At 50.8% G+C, this 16,485-nt stretch overlaps 1 protein-coding gene across 3 annotated transcripts in view; it reads right to left on the reverse strand.

The window, feature by feature from the left end:
* Positions 1-16,485, reverse strand: part of cstpp1 (centriolar satellite-associated tubulin polyglutamylase complex regulator 1) — a 427,611-nt gene that overhangs the window by 272,192 nt on the left and 138,934 nt on the right. The gene's annotated exons all lie outside the window — the stretch shown is intronic.

The following is a 16,485-nucleotide window of genomic DNA, read 5'->3' on the forward strand; positions in this document are numbered from 1 at the left end:
GCCCGCCTCCTTGCCAGCTCCACCGTAAAGTCCTGGTATACACGTATACCAGCTCCAGCCCACTGCACCACCCGCTTCTGCTTGGCCCAGCTCAGGACCTTCTCCTTCACCCTGTACTTACGGAAGCACAGAGTCACTGCCCTTGGCGGCTCACTCGCCTTTGGTACAGGCCTCCACGACCGATGAGCCCGATCCAGTTCATATCGGGAGGGGTCCTCCCCCTCACCCAGTAGTTTTGCCAACATCGCGGCAAAATACTCAGTCGGCTTCGGTCCTTCAACTCCTTCGGGCAGCCCCACAATCCTCAAGTTCTGTCGCCTGGATCTATTTTCCAGGTCTTCCATTGTTCCTCGCAGATCCTTGTTAGTATCCATCACCTTCCGCATCTCTTTCCCCATCGAGGCAAGTTGATCACCGTGCTGCAATAACGTCTCCTCCACTTCCTTCAGCGCCTCCCCTTGCTCTCGCACCTCCTCCACTGCGCTCGCCACCTCCGTCCTCACCGGGGAAACCGCCTCCTCCACCAGCACACTCAAAGCCTCCCTCATCTCCTTCCTCACCGTCTCCATGCATTTCGCAATCTGCGGCAACTGCTTTTCAAATTCCGCAGCCATCACCTTGGCTATTTCTTCAGCCGTAAGCAGTGCGGCCTTCCCTGGTGCTCCAGCCTCCATTTTTCCTGGTGACCCCGCAATGACCTTTCCTCTCCCCGACGGACCTCCAGCTGGTTTTTTTTCGGCCGTTTTTCTGCTCACCCTCGACATTTTTCTTTGGTGTTTTTTTCCCTCCTGTGTCTTCTCAGTGCCTCCTCCGTGCCTTCTCCCTTCTGCCGCCTCCGCGGACCCTGGGACCGGGCTTAAAGCCCCGAAATTGCCGTTCCCGAGCGGGGGCTCTCGGTTGTGCGGCCGCCTCCCGCCCGCCGTCACCGGAAGTGCAATGAGTGTTTCTTAACTTGTTCAAAGTTACAGATACAGCATTGGATGCTGTAATTCGATCCATAGTGTCTGTCTTGGAAAATCCATCCAATTAGCCCCCCGCTCCTGCTCTTTCCCTGGAACCCAGCATTTCATTTTCATTTCAAGTGTTTATCCAACTCCATTTTGAAAGTTCCTATTGAATCTGCTTCCACCACCTTTTCAGACAGGCACAGCATTCCAGTCCATAATGTCTTGCTGTGTAATGACATGTTTCTGCATATCCCATCTGCTCCTATTGCCAATTATTTTAAATCTATGGCCCCTTGTTACCGACCCTTCTGCCACTGGAAACAGTTTCTCACTATTTACTCTCTCAAACCTGGGCAGCAGCTCTATGAAATCCCCTCTTAACCTCTCTGCTCTTCAGAAGCCTCCACAAATACCCCCATCCTCAATGACGGAGGAGCACAGCACAAGTGTCGAATGAGTGATCCTTCTCGGCCTTTTCCAGAGGTCCTCAGATGTCAGATCTTCAGCCAATACGATTCATTCCATGTTGATAGCAAGAATCTGCTGACGGCAGTGGGTACCACAAAAGCTATGGGCCCTGACAATATTCCGGCAATAGTACTGAAGAAATGAGCTCCTGAACTTGTCGTGCCCCTGGCCAAGCTGTTCCAATATAGCTAAAACACTGGTATCTACCGGGCAATCTGGAAAATTGACCAGGTATGTCCTGCACACAAGAAGCAGGACAAATCCAGCCTGGCCAATTTCCGCCTCATTAGCAAAGTGATGAAAGGGGTCATCAACAGTGCCATCAAGCAGCATTTACTCGGCAATAACCTGCTCATAGATGCTCAGTTTGGGTTCCGCGAGGGTCACGTAGCTCCTGACATCATTCCAGCCTTGTTTCAAACATGCACAAAAGAGCTGACTGCCAGAGGTGAGGTGAGAGTGACTGCCCTTGACATCAAGGCAGCATTTGACTGAATATGGCATCAAAGAGCCCGAGCTAAACTGGAGTCAATGGGAATCAGGTGGAAAATCATCTGATAGTTTGAATCATACCTGGCACAAAAGAATATGTGTGTCTGGTTGGAGGTCATCTCAGCTCCAGGATATCACTGAAGCTCCTCAGGGTAGTGTCCGTGGCCCAAGCATCATCAGCTGCTTCATCAATGACCTTCCTTCTATCATAAGGTCAGAACTACTACGGATGATCGCTGATGATTACACCATGTTCAGAACAATTTATGACTCCTCAGATAATGAAGCAGTCCAGGAAGTAATACAGAAAGACCTGGACAAGATCCAGGCCTGGGCTAACAAGTGGCAAGGGTTAACATTTGCGGCGCATAAGTGCCGGGCAATGACCATCTTCAACAAGACAAGGTCTAACCATCGCTCTTTGACACTAAATGGCATTACCATCGCTGAATCCCCCATCATCAACACCCTGGGCGTTACCATTGGCCAGAATCTGAACTGGACTAGCCGCATTAATACTGTGGCTACCAGAGCAGGTCAAAGGCTAGAAATCCTGCAGCGTGCAACTCACCTCCAAACTCAGCACGGTAGGACAGTGGTTAGCAAAGTTGCTTCACAGCTCCAGGGTCCCAGGTTCGATTCCCGGCTTGGGTCACTGTCTGTGTGGAGTCTGCACGTTCTCCCTGTGTCTGCGTGGGTTTCCTCCCGGTGCTCCAGTTTCCTCCCACGGTCCAAAGATGTGCAGGTTAGGTGGATCGGCCATGATAAATTGCCCTTAATGTCCAAAAAGGTTAGGTGGCATTACTGGGTTACGGGGATAGGGTGGAGGTCGGGTGCTCTTTCCAAGGGCCGGTGCAGACTCGATGGGCCGAATGGCCTCCTTCTGCACTATAGATTCTATGATGATACTCCCCAAAGCCTGTCCACCATCTACAAGGCACAAGTCAGGAGTGTAATGGAATACTCTCCACTTGCCTGTGTACCATCTACAAGATGCACTGCAGGAACTCACTAAGGTTCCTTCTGCAGCACCTTCCAAATCCGTCGCTACAACCATCTAGAAGGACAGGAACTGCAGATACCTGGGAAAACCACCACCTGGAAGTTCTCCTCCAAGCCACTAGCCATCCCAACTTGGAAATATATCATCGTTCCTTCGCTTGGTCAAAATCCTGGAACTCCCAACCTAACAGCACTGTGGGTGCACCTACACCTCAGGGTTTGCAGCGGTTCAAGAAGGCAGCTCACTTCTACATTATCAAGTGCAACTAGGGATGGGCATTAAAATGCTGGCCTAGCGCAACGGCCACATCCCATTTTTTAAAAATTCCTCTTCGTTTTTGTTATAGAGTGTTTTAGTGTTTTAATACACTTCTCCCTGTTTGATTCTGTGAATGGGTGTCTTTAACAAAAGTCCACATGTGTGTGTGACGCTGTCAGAAAAAAACATCGTACTTGCATCACGCACGCTGATAACAGCTGAGAAGGGATATTTGCAGCTAGACAATGAAGGTCTAGGCAGCATTTTAGCTGTGAAGTGGTTTCCTCAGGATCTTAAATGGCGTTTATTCATCATATGTGCAGACCACAAGCAATTGATGAGCCTTTTTAATGAGTCGGGATGCATTCCTCTCATGGTCTCAGCGAGATTACAGTGCTGGACTCTCACATTGTCAGCCTAACATTCCAACAACATGTACAGGACTGGGAAGGACAATGCAAACCCAGACACTCTGAGTCGGCTCCCCTTACCGAACATGCCAACCAACACAGTCTTTCCTCAGGAGACAATTTTCTTACTTGAACAACTTGCAAATTCTTCTGTGAATGCCAAACAGATTAAACAGTGGACGGACAGGGGCGCTATCTTGTCCCGGGTGAGAAGATTCCTTCTGTAAGATTGTCCTCCTGTTATAGAGGATGAGGAACTGAGACCAGGGGCAGGATTCTCCGCAATTGGCCCGATGTCCGCCGACCGGCACCAAAAACAGCACGAATCAGTCCGGCATCGCGCCGCCCCAAAGGTGCGGAATTCTCCGCATCTTGAGGGGCCGAGCCCTCACATTGAGGGGCTAGGCCCGCACCGGACTGATTTCCGCCCTGCCAGCTGGCGGGAAAGGCCTTTGGTGCCCCGCCAGCTGGTGCGGAAATGACTTTGCTGTGTGGCGTATGCGTGGGAGCGTCAGCGGCCGCTCATGACATCCCCGTGCATGCGCATTGGAGGGGGTCTCTTCCGCCTCCGCCATAGTGGAGACCATGGCGAAGATGGAAGGAAGAGTGCCCCCACGGCACAGGCCCGCCCGTGGATCGGTGGGCCCCGATCGCGGGCCAGGCCACCGTGGGGGCACCCCCCGGGGCCAGATCGCCCCGCGCCACCCCCCCCCCCCCAGGACCCCAGAGCCCGCCCCATTGATGTTCGCTCTCCCCTAGTTAATTATTTTTACTCTGGATCACCTATTACCCTTTTCTATCGTCGTCCTAAATCTTTTGATACAATTATCAGTTTATCCTTGGCACACAGTGGTTAGCACTGTTGCTTCACAGCGCCAGGGTGAGGATTCGATTCCAGGCTTGAGTCACTGTCTGTGCGGAGTCTGCACATTCTCCCCGAGTCTGCGTGGGTTTCCTCCGGGTGCTCCGGTTTCCTCCCACAAGTCCCGAAAGACGTGCTTGTTAGGTGAATTGGACATTCTGAATTCTCCCTCTGTGTACCCGAACAGGCGCCAGAATGTGGCGATTAGGGGATTTTCACAGTAACTTCATTGCAGTGTTAATGTAAGCCTACCTGTGACACTGATAAAGATTATTATTCCCTCATTTCCAAAAACCATCTCTATCTTAAAAGGGAGACCACTAATGTTTTTAACTACGTTCCCTAATTTTAGTCTTCCCCACAAGAGCAAATATTCTCCCAGTATCCACTGTCTCAAGACCCTTGTTTTTTACTCTATACCTCTATTTCTAAAGACAAGAATCCACAATGTCTTTTTATCAGCCTTCTCAACTCGCTTTCGGAGACCTGTGTACATTTTCCCCCACACCCCAGGCCTCTCTGCGCCTGCAACGTCTGAATTTTGTGTCATTGACCAACTGTGAAATTATGCCCTGTACCTTCAAGTCCAGGTCATTAATATATAACCAAAAAAGTGGTCCCAACACCGGTGCCTGGGGGAAAAGAATTGTGCATTTCCTTCCAGTTCACTGCGACTCTCATGCTTTGTGTCCCTTATGTTGTATTCACACAGCCACTTTCCCTTTAATCCCATGGACGTCAAATTTTGCGAACAAGTCTATTGTAAACACCGTTGAAAGTCCATATACACATTACCAGACTACCCACAGCCAGACTCTCCATCATGAAATAACTCTACTGAATTAGTCAACATAATTTACTTTTTAAAAATCCTCTGTTAAGCTCCAATAGTATCTTTGCACAAATCTAGGGTCCCTAACTCTTAGAAACAGCCAAGCTGTACTGAAGTTCTCTGAAATTCATTGTAAATTGGGTGTGCTCCTATAGGGACATTTTATGCTCTTCATAATCCAAAAACAGAATTTCCAGGTATAGATTTCTCAGCAGTATGATTTGAACGTTTTTACACGTAGCAATGCTTTTCCATATGGGCCACTATTTCAGGACTTGTATTGGTCGTACCAGTTAAGAACTAAAAAGGACTTCCAGTTGCGGCGATGACCAGCTAAGCCGCACGTTTCGGCTGCTCCAGCTTTGACGGACCTTCGGGCTCTTTTAAGAGCCCCAACGGGAATTTATTTGCGACGAAACCCGGTGTGGTGCGGAACAACAGGGAGTCCCCCCCCAGTGTGAAGAAAAAGATCGGCGGCGGCGGCCAGATCACGGAGGATCCTCGAGGGCAGCGGCAGAGGAAAGAAAGGAACAAATGGCGTCGGAGGGAGTCCAGGCGACATGGGGACCGGACCAGGATGAATTTTTAAGACGGTGTGTGGAGCTGCTTAAAAGGAGGTGCTGGCCCCGATGCTATAGGCAATCGAGGGGCTTAAAGAGACACAAAAGGCCCAGGAGATAGAGTTCCGCGTGGTGGAGCAGAAGGTAACTGACAATGAGGACGAGATCCTGGGCCTAGCGGTCAAAATGCAGACGCACGAGGCGCTCCATAAGAAGTGCATCGAAAGAATTGAAGTCCTGGAAAATAGATCAAGGAGAAAGAACCTCCGGATCCTGGGTCTCCCCGAGGGAGTGGAAGGAGCGGATGGCGGGGCTTATGTGAGCACGATGCTACGTTCGCTAATGGGAGCTGAGGCCCCCTCGGGCCCCTTGGAAGTGGAAGGGGCCCACCGGGTCCCTGCGAGGAGACCAAACGCTGGAGAACCACCTAGGGCGATGGTCGTGCGATTTCACCGCTTCAATGACAGAGAGGTTGTTTTGAGATGGGCCAAGAAGGTGCGAAGTAGCAAATGGGAGAATGCGGTGATACGAGTGTATCAGGACTGGAGTGCGGAGGTGGCGAGAAGGAGGGCAAATTTTAATCGAGCCAAGGAGGTGCTGCATAAGAAGAAAGTAAAGTTCGGGATGTTGCAGCCGGCGCGATTATGGGTCACGCATCAGGATAGACATTACTACTTTGAGACGTCGGAAGAAGCATGGACCTTCATTCAAAAAGAGAAACCGGACCAGAACTGAGGGACTGATGTTGGAGGGGAAACGACAAAAGGTGATGGATAGAGGTGTAAATTGGGGGGGGGGGGGGGGTACACTGAGAAATGTGGGCGTCGGTGGGGGGGAAAAAGAGACACATGCGGGGGATGGGGAATGGGAACGGGGCTGTAGGGGGAGCTGCGCCATGGGGGGCGGGATGGTTCTAGAAAGCGTGGGGTTTCTTTTTCTTTTCCCGCGCCAGAGAGATGATGGCGGGAAGATAGGCGCAATTATCATAGAATTTACAGTGCAGAAGGAGGCCATTCGGCCCATCGAGTCTGCACCGGCTCTTGGAAAGAGCACCCTACCCAAGGTCAACACCTCCGCCCTATCCCCATAACCCAGTAACCCCACCCAACACTAAGGGCAATTTTGGACACTCAGGGCAATTTATCATGGCCAATCCACCTAACCCGCACATCTTTGGACTGTGGGAGGAAACCGGAGCACCCGGAGGAAACCCACGCACACACGGGGAGGATGTGCAGACTCCGCACAGACAGTGACCCAAGCCGGAATCGAACCTGGGACCCTGGAGCTGTGAAGCAATTGTGCTATCCACAAGGCTACCGTGCTGCCCCAAGGAGGAAGGGAGTTCCTCACACGGATGGGGATCTGGGGGGGGAGGGGACAACTGGGTTGCTGCTGCTGAGGTCGAAAGGGAGCTGGTAAGAGAAAAGGTGGTCGAGGCGGGAATGCGCCGCCTGGTGGGTGCGTGGGACCGGGACGGGGGACTGGCCCAGAGAGGGTGATGGCTAGTCGACAGGGGAGGGGGGCGGACAGCCCCCCAGTCCGGCTGATCACGTGGAACGTGAGAGGCCTAAAAGGGCCGATTAAGAGGGCCCGAGTGTTCGCGCACTTGAAAGGACTGAAGGCAGACGTGGCCATGCTTCAAGAGACACATCTGAAAGTGGCGGACCAGGTTAGGTTAAGGAAAGGATGGGTGGGACAGGTGTTCCACTCAGGGCTGGACGCAAAGAATAGAGGGGTGGCCATATTGGTGGGGAAACGGGTGTCGTTCGATGCTAGGAACATTGTAGCGGACAGCGGGGGCAGGTATGTGATGGTGAGTGGCAGACTGCAGGGAATGGAGGTCGTGCTGATCAATGTATATGCCCCGAACTGGGATGATGCGGGATTTATGAAGCGGATGCTGGGACGTATCCCGGACCTGAAGGTGGGAAACCTGGTAATGGGGGGGGACTTCAACACCGTGCTAGACCCAGGGTTAGATAGATCTAGATCCAGGACCGGAAGAAGGCCGGCAGCGGCCAAGGTGCTTAGGGGGTTTATGGACCAAATGGGGGGAGTGGATCCGTGGAGATTTGCCAGGCCGCTGGCCAAAGAGTTCTCCTTTTTCTCTCATGTCCAAAAGGTATACTCCCGGATAGATTTCTTCATTCTGGGAAGGTCACTGATTTCGAGGGTGGAAGGAACTGAGTATTCGGCCATAGCTGTTTCAGACCATGCCCCACATTGGGTGGATCTGGAACTAGGAGAGGAGAGGGAACAGCGCCCACTCTGGCGACTGGATGTGGGATTATTGGCGGATGAGGGAGTCTGTGGAAGGGTGCGGGGATGTACCGAAAGGTACCTGGAGGCCAATGATGACGGGGAGGTCCGAGTGGGGGTAGTATGGGAAGCGCTGAAGGCGGTGGTCAGGGGAGAGTTGATCTCCATCAGGGCTCACAAGGGGAAAACAGAGGCCAAAGAGAGGGAAAGATTACTGGGGGAGATCTTGAGTGTGGATAAAAGATATGCGGAGGCCCCGGACGAAGGACTACATAGGGAGAGGCAAAGACTCCAGACGGAGTTTGACCTGCTGACCACAGGGAAGGCAGAGGCACAATGGAGGAAGGCACAGGGGATGAGATATGAATATGGGGAAAAGGCGAGTCGCCTGTTGGCCCACCAGCTTCGTAAGAGGACAGCGGCGAGGGAAATAGGGGGAGTTAGGGATGAAACGGGAACTACGGTGCGGAGAGCAGGGAAGGTGAATGAGGTGTTTAAGACCTTTTATGAGAGGTTATATAGGTCCCAACCCCCGGAGGGAAAAGAGGGGATGCAGCAGTTTCTGGACCAACTAACGTTCCCGAGGGTGGAGGAGCAGGAGGTGGCAGGCCTGGGGGCGCCAATTGGGGTGGACGAGGTGACCAAAGGGCTGGGGAACATGCAGGCAGGGAAGGCCCCGGGACCTGACAGGTTCCCGGTGGAATTTTACAGGAAATACGTGGACTTGTTGGCCCCGCTGCTGGTAAGAACCTTTAACAAGGCCAGAGAAGGGGGGACTCTACCCCCGACAATGTCGGAGGCGACGGTATCACTAATCCTGAAGCGAGATAAAGACCCGCTGCAATGCGGGTCTTATAGGCCTATCTCGCTTCTGAATGTGGACGCCAAGTTGTTGGCAAAAGTGCTGGCAACGAGGATAGAGGATTGTGTCCCGGGGGTGGTGCACGAACGCCAGACAGGGTTCGTAAAGGGGAGACAATTGAATGTCAACGTGCGACGGCTATTGGGGGTGATAATGATGCCCCCATCAGAGGGGGAGGCAGAGATAGTGGCGGCGATGGATGCAGAGAAGGCATTTGATAGGGTAGAGTGGGAGTATCTATGGGAGGTGCTGAGGAGGTTCGGGTTCGGGGAGGGGTTTGTCAGCTGGGTTAAACTCCTTTATGGGGCCCCAATGGCAAGTGTAGTCACAAATCGGCAAAGATCGGAGTATTTTTGACTACATAAGGGAACAAGACATGAATGCCCGCTGTCCCCATGACTGTTCGCGCTGGCAATTGAACCACTGGCCATAGCGCTGAGAGACTCCAGGAAATGGAGAGGGGTGGTTAGAGAGGGAGAGGAACACCGAGTGTCACTCTACGCAGATGACCTACTGCTGTATGTGGCGGATCCAGTGGGGGGGATGACAGAGGTTATGCAGATATTGAGGGAGTTTGGAGATTTCTCGGGATATAGGCTTAACATGGGATAGATTGAGCTTTTCGTGATACACCCTGGGGACCAGAGTAGAGGGATAGATGGCCTGCCGCTAAGGAGAGTGGAAAGAAACTTCCGATACCTGGGGATTCAGATAGCCAGGAGCTGGGGAACCTTACACAGACTCAATCTGACTCGACTGGTGGAGCAAATGGAAGAGGAATTCAAAAGGTGGGATATGCAGCCGCTGTCACTGGCGGGAGAGTGCAGGCGATTAAGATGATGGTCCTCCCGAGGTTCCTATTTGTGTTTCAATGTCTCCCTATATTGATCACTAAGGCATTTTTCAAGGAAATAGATAGGAGCATCATGAGCTTCGTGTGGGCAGGGAAGGCCCCGAGGGTAAGGAGGGGGTTCCTGCAATGTAGCAGGGACAGAGGGGGACTGGTGTTGCCGAATTTGGGCGACTATTACTGGGCCGCCAATGTGGCGATGATCCATAAGTGGATGATAGAGGGAGAGGGGGCGGCGAGGAAAAGGCTGGAGATGGCGTCCTGTAAAGGAACAAGCTTAAAAGCGCTGGTGACGGCGCCACTACCGCTCTCCCCGAAAAGGTTTACCACAAACCCTGTGGTGGCGGCAACATTAAGTATCTGGGCGCAATGGAGGTGACAGAGGGGCGTGCTGGGAGCCTCAGTGTGGTCCCCGATCAGGAACAACCATAGGTTTGCCCCAGGGAGGTTGGACGGAGGGTTCCAGAGCTGGCACCGGGCAGGAATTAGGAGAGTGGGAGACTTATTTATAGATGGGACGTTTGCGAGCTTGGGAGCGCTAGAGGAAAAGTATGAGCTGCCTCCGGGGAATATCTTTAGGTATATGCAGGTGAGGGCATTCATGAGACAACAGGTGAGGGAATTTCTGCTGCTCCCGACACAGGGGATCCAGGATAGAGTGCTTTCGGGGGGGTGGGTCGGGGAGGGCAAAGTGTCCGAAATATACTGGGAGATGAGAGAAGAGGGGGAGGAGCTGGTAGAAGAACTGAAAGGAAAATGGGAAGAAGAGCTCGGGGAGGAGATTGAGGAGGGTTTGTGGGCTGATGCCCTAAGTAGGGTAAATTCCTCTTCCTCGTGTGCCAGGCTTAGCCTGGTCCAATTTAAGGTGCTACATAGAGCACACATAACGGGAGCGAGGTTGAGCAGGTTCTTCGGAGTGGAGGACAAGTGCGGGAGGTGCGGGGGAAGCCCGGCGAACCACACACATTTGTTTTGGTCGTGTCCGGCACTGGAGGGGTATTGGAGGGGAGTGACGGGAGTGATCTCGAAGGTGGTGAAGGTCCGGGTCAAGCCAAGCTGGTGGTTAGCTATATTTGGGGTAGCGGATGAGCCGGGAGTGCAGGAGGCGAAAGAGGCCGATGTCGTGGCCTTTGCGTCCCTAGTAGCCCGGCGAAGGATTTTACTCATGTGGAAGGAAGCGAAACCCCCCGGCGTGGAGGCCTGGATAAACGACATGGCAGGGTTCATAAAACTGGAGCGGATGAAGTTTGCGCTGAGAGGATCGGCTCAGGGGTTCTCCAGGCGGTGGCAACCGTTCCTCGACTATCTAGGGGAAAATAGATAGCCAGCAGCAGCAGCCCAGAGGGGGGAGGGAGGGAGGGAAGTGGGGGGGGGTAAATTGTTTTTGTTCTAGAGGGGGTGAAGGGGCGGGGGGGGAGCACTATTTCGTGTTATGTTGTTAGTTCACTATTTTATTTAAACCATGTTATCTATCAGTTATCATGTTACCGTTTTTGTTGATTTGTAAGGAGGAAAAATGGTGTTTGAAAACTTTAATAAAATATATATATTTTTTTAAAAAGAAGAATTAAAAAGTGTGGGAGAGAGTAAAAGTTCTGAATCCAATGTTGGATTACACCAAGGATTGGCACTGGGTCCCGTACTCTTCCTGATTCACATGGATGTTCTAACTGTGTGAGTGAGATGGGACTGCCATAGTCAATTATTTTTATGGTCAATGCAAAATACCTGTACAAAAGCTGCTCCAGCCCTGTTTTCCACTATCAATTCTCAAGACCCACTTTCTATAAGGAAAACGCTCATTTAGTTAACAATTTTCTTAATTAAATATCTATAGAAACTCTTACCTTCTCCCTTTATATTACTGGCTACCTTTCTATTGTACTCTAGTTTTTCCCTCCTTGTCAATCTTTTTGTCATTCTTTGATGTTCTTTATATTCTGACCTGCCACTCATTTTTGCACAAGTATATGTTTTTTCTTTAAGTTTAATACTGTCTTTAATTTTTTTTAGTTAACCATTGATGATGGGACCCTCCCCTGGAACTTTTCTCTCCCAATGGAATGTGTCAATTGTGTGTATTCTGAAATAGCCCTTTCAATATCTGCCACTGAACCTCTATTGATCTATCCCGTAAACACATTTGCCAGTTCACTATAGTTAGTTCCAATTTCATGCCCTCATTGCCCTTATTTAAGTTTAAAATACTAGTCTTGGACACATTCTTCTTACCCTCAAACTGCATGTAAAATGCAATCACATTATGAATGCTGCTACTTAGGGGTGCCTTGACTATGAGGTTATCAATTAATCCTATCTCGTTGCACAATGCCAGGTATAGTATAGCCTCTCTCTGGTTGGCTCCAGAATGTGCTGTTCTAAGAAACTATCCCACAAACATGTTATGAACTCCTGATCTATGCCACCTTTGGCCAACTGATTTTTCCAACCTATATGTAGATTAAAATCCCTCATAACTATCGCCGCCCCTTTCTGACAAGTTCCCATTATTTCTTCTTTTATACTCCGTCCTACCGTGTAGTTACAATTAGGGGGCCTCTGCACCGCTCCCACAAGTGACATCTTGCCTTTATCGTTCCTCATCTCAATCCAAAGTGTTTCTGCCACCTGGTTTCCTGAACTTGGGCCATCTCTCTCTAATGTGCTAATAGCATCATTAGTTAACAGAGCCACTCCTCCACCTTTTCTGAACTTCGTATTCTTTGTAAATGTCACATACCCTTCAATATTCAGCTCCCAATCTGCCATACTGTACTTGTGTCTCTGTATTAGCTATCAAATCAAACTCAATTCTATTTGACTCTCATCCATCTATTTTATTTTGAAGCTGCATGCGTTTAGATGCTGGGGGCTGGATTCTCCGTTCCTGCGTCTCACTGCTGACGCCAAGGGAGGATCTGTGGAGTTTCAGGACGGAGGAGTCAGCGCCACATCCGCACCGATTCTGCTACCAGTGAGGGGCTAGCACCAACGCTGCGTAAAACACACAGGGAACGCGGGGAAAATGGTGAGAGAGTCGCCCGGTCCGTGCTGGACATACGCAGGGCAGACAAGCTGCAGCTGCGCGTACGCCTACACCTCCCACACACGCACTGATCACGCCGGAAAAGATAGCGGCGGTTGTGCTGGACTGCATACCCATTCACCCCGACCCCACAGCCCATCCCATGGCCACCCGCCTCTACTCCCCCCAGCCCTGGCAGAAGAACCCCCGGCCAGCGGCACGGCTCTCGGCAGAGTATGGCGGTGCTGGACACAGTCCGCACGTCCTCTCTCTCTCTCTCTCTCTCCACAGCCGCCATGCCAGGCTCCCGACCACTGAGACCACACACGGACCGCGCCGTCAGTAACTCGGCCCATCAGAGGAGGAGAATCGCAGGTGGGCCCGATAATGATATTCAGACGGGGTTGTGACTGCATGCGGCACGCGTCTCGATGATGCCGGTTTGGAGGGGGCGGAGCATCGTGACCCGGCGCCTGCCATGATTTCGGCGTTGGGGGCCATTCTCCACCCGATCGCCATTCCCGATTTCGACATCGGGCAATGGAGAATCCCGCCCAGGCTCTTTAGTTTTGTCCTTTTATTACTTTTGCAGCACCTAGCCTTGCTTTGCACTCAATTGGTACATAGATTCAATGAATGGTGAAGCTATCCATAAAATTCTGCAATCATATACATTTGCTTCATGCTCAGGAGATCATCTCCTAATACAGGCTCCAAAATGTCATTTAAAAAGACTTGCACTTAAGTAGACCTATCCACGACTCCAGAATGTCCCAAACCATGGGCGGGATTCTCCCCTACCCGGCGGGGTGGGGGGGTCCCGGCGGGATGGAGGGGTGGGAACCACTCCGGCGTCGGGCCGCCCAAAGGTGCGGATTTCTCCGCACCTTTAGGGGCCAAGCCCTCACCTTGAGGGGCTAGCCCTGCGCCGGAGTGGTTGGCGCGCCGCCAGCCGGCGGGAAAGGCCTTTGCGCCACGCCAGTCGGGGCCGAAAGGACTTTGCCGGTCAGCGGAAGTCCCTGCATGCGCGGGAGCGTCAGCGGCTGCTGACGTCATCCCCGCGCATGCGCAGGGGGGTGGTCTCTTGCGCGTCGGCCATCGCGGAGGCTGTGGCCGGGGCGGAAGGAAAAGAGTGCCCCCATGGCACAGGCCCGCCTGCGGATCGATGGGCCCCGATCGCGGGCCAGGCCACCGTGGGGGCACCCCCGGGGCTAGATCGCCCCATGCCCCCCCCAGGCCCCCAGAGCCCGCCCGTGCCGCCAATCCCGCCAATAAGGTAGGTGGTTTGATTCACGTCGGCAGGACTGGCATGACAGCGGCGGGACTTCAGTCCATCGCGGGCCGGAGAATCGCCGGGGGGGGGGGTTCATGCCGACCGGCGCGGCGCGATTCCCGCCCCCGCCGAATTTTCGGTGCCGGAGAATTCGGCGGCCGGCGGGGGCGGGATTCACGCAACCCCCCGATGATTCTCCAACCCGGCGGGGGGGTCGGAGAATCCCGCCCCATGTTCCAGACAATGAACCACTGCACTGGAGTGTCAGCCTAGATTTTTTCCTCCTACCCACTGAAGCCCTCTTGACATGGTTGAAACAAGCTTTTTTTAAAAATCACACATGGAATGAAAAAGCTCCAGGGAATGAGGTAAAGGCTGCAGCTTATCCTTAAGGTTTATTGATAAAGTCTAGGATATGACACCATCTGAAGTCCTTCGTCAGATGCAAAGTAAAGACTTAATTGCATCTGGGATAATAGCAAGTGATCAAATGTTCTAAGTAGGAACATGCTCTTGTGACCTCCAGGCCTTGTGTCCTCCAGTTTACACAGGTCACTGAGCACAATAATACAGACACTCAACAGCTGTATGCAACTAAAAGGGTCCATTAATTATATTATAAATTAGAGGTTACCAGCTCATTTCCTTTCAAAGGCATGTCCCTCCTGAAAACTTGTTTGGCCAAGGACATTAACTGTTTAATAAACAAAGCAGTAAACTGACATTTATTATCCTACTCACTGGGGTCGATGTATACGTATTTGTGGAATTATGTAAACTGAGGTCCCTTCTCTTTTACATTTCCTACTTACATTCAAGTCACTTCAATTAATGGAATGCATTTTTAGAGAACTACATATTAGTTGTCTGCATCTCGCTATCTATAATGGCTTTGAAAAAGTAGAATACCTTTCTGAATCTACAGAGAGTGTAACAATGGGCTCCACGGTAGCACAGTGGTTAGCACTGTTGCTTCACAGCGCCAAGGTCCCAGGTTCGATTTCCGGCTTGGGTCACTGTCTGTGTGAAGTCTGCACATTCTCCCCGTGTCTGCGTGGGTTTCCTCCGGGTGCTCCGGTTTCCTCCCACAAGTCCCAAAAGACATGCTGTTAGGTAATTTGGACATTCTGAATACTCCCTCAGTGTACCCGAACAGGCGCCGGAGTGTGGTGACTAGGGGATTTTCACAGTAACTTCATTGCAGTGTTAATCTAAGCCATGAGTTTGCGGTGTCGATGGTAGCCATGATGTGGAGATGCCGGCGTTGGACTGGGGTGAGCACAGTAAGAACTTGCGACAATAATAAAGATCATTACCTCAACCAAGAACCAAAGATACACTACATTTTAACCACCAGAAATATGGGTAGTTTTATGTATTAATCAATGAGAAATGCCTCATTGATTTTGTGTTGTCATCTTCAAAATTATTCAGCAGTTCTGCAGATTTTTCTAATTCTTAAGATCTGAATTCACAAAATTAACTAAAATTTGTACTTTGGATTTAAGTAATGTTTTTTGCCTTTTAAAGTAGGTCACCCATTCATATGCTTGTTTGAATCCTAGAGATATGAAAGAAGTTGATCTTTTCTCTCAAGGTTGTGAAATACAAAGAAAGCGAAGAGGTTTATATTTCTCTTTAAGAAATGCTGAATTTGCTTATTTCGATTCAGCGATGCCGAGGATTGCTGCTGTTAAGTAAATATATGCACAACTGACAGCTTCGATAAACTATCCTGAACAGATTTAGAGTTATAATCACTGCAGATGTTTGATAAGTGATGAATAAATATTTCAGCACTTAGTCCGTTAACCTTAACAACAGTTTAAGATTCAAGAAAATAACGTAATGATTTTTTTTAACAAAAACTGTATCACTCCATAAATGTTTTAAAATAGTTCTTCATAATGTTATTATTACATGCTGCAGCTGTTGGGTGCAATGCTGATTGAGGACACCTGGAAAGCTAGGTGCTGAAATTGTGGATAAAATAAGGCTATGGTATGGCTGTTCTGGCTGAAGGCAGGTCCTTGACTCATTGTCTACATTCTGAGCTATTTTCTTGGCCGCTTTTGTTTTGTCACTGGTGGTTTTCCATTCGTTTCTACTATCTGGGGCAGGGCGAGGACGCAGATCCCAAGTCTATCTCAGCCAGGATGGGGCACGAACCTATGCTGTTGACATTATTTGGAATCACGTGTTAGCTATCTAGCCAACTGAGCTAATCAGCCCCCACAAAGATGCCATATCATATGGCACAAGGAAAACGTGTGGAATGGAAACACTCTAAACATGAATTTAGAATGAGCTAAACAGCTGGCTTGTGATGCAGAGCAAAGCAGCAGCGCAGGTTCAATTCCCGTACCGGCCTCCCCCAACAG

Source organism: Scyliorhinus torazame, chromosome 10 (genome assembly GCF_047496885.1).
Source record: "Scyliorhinus torazame isolate Kashiwa2021f chromosome 10, sScyTor2.1, whole genome shotgun sequence".
Lineage (NCBI taxonomy): Eukaryota > Metazoa > Chordata > Chondrichthyes > Carcharhiniformes > Scyliorhinidae > Scyliorhinus > Scyliorhinus torazame.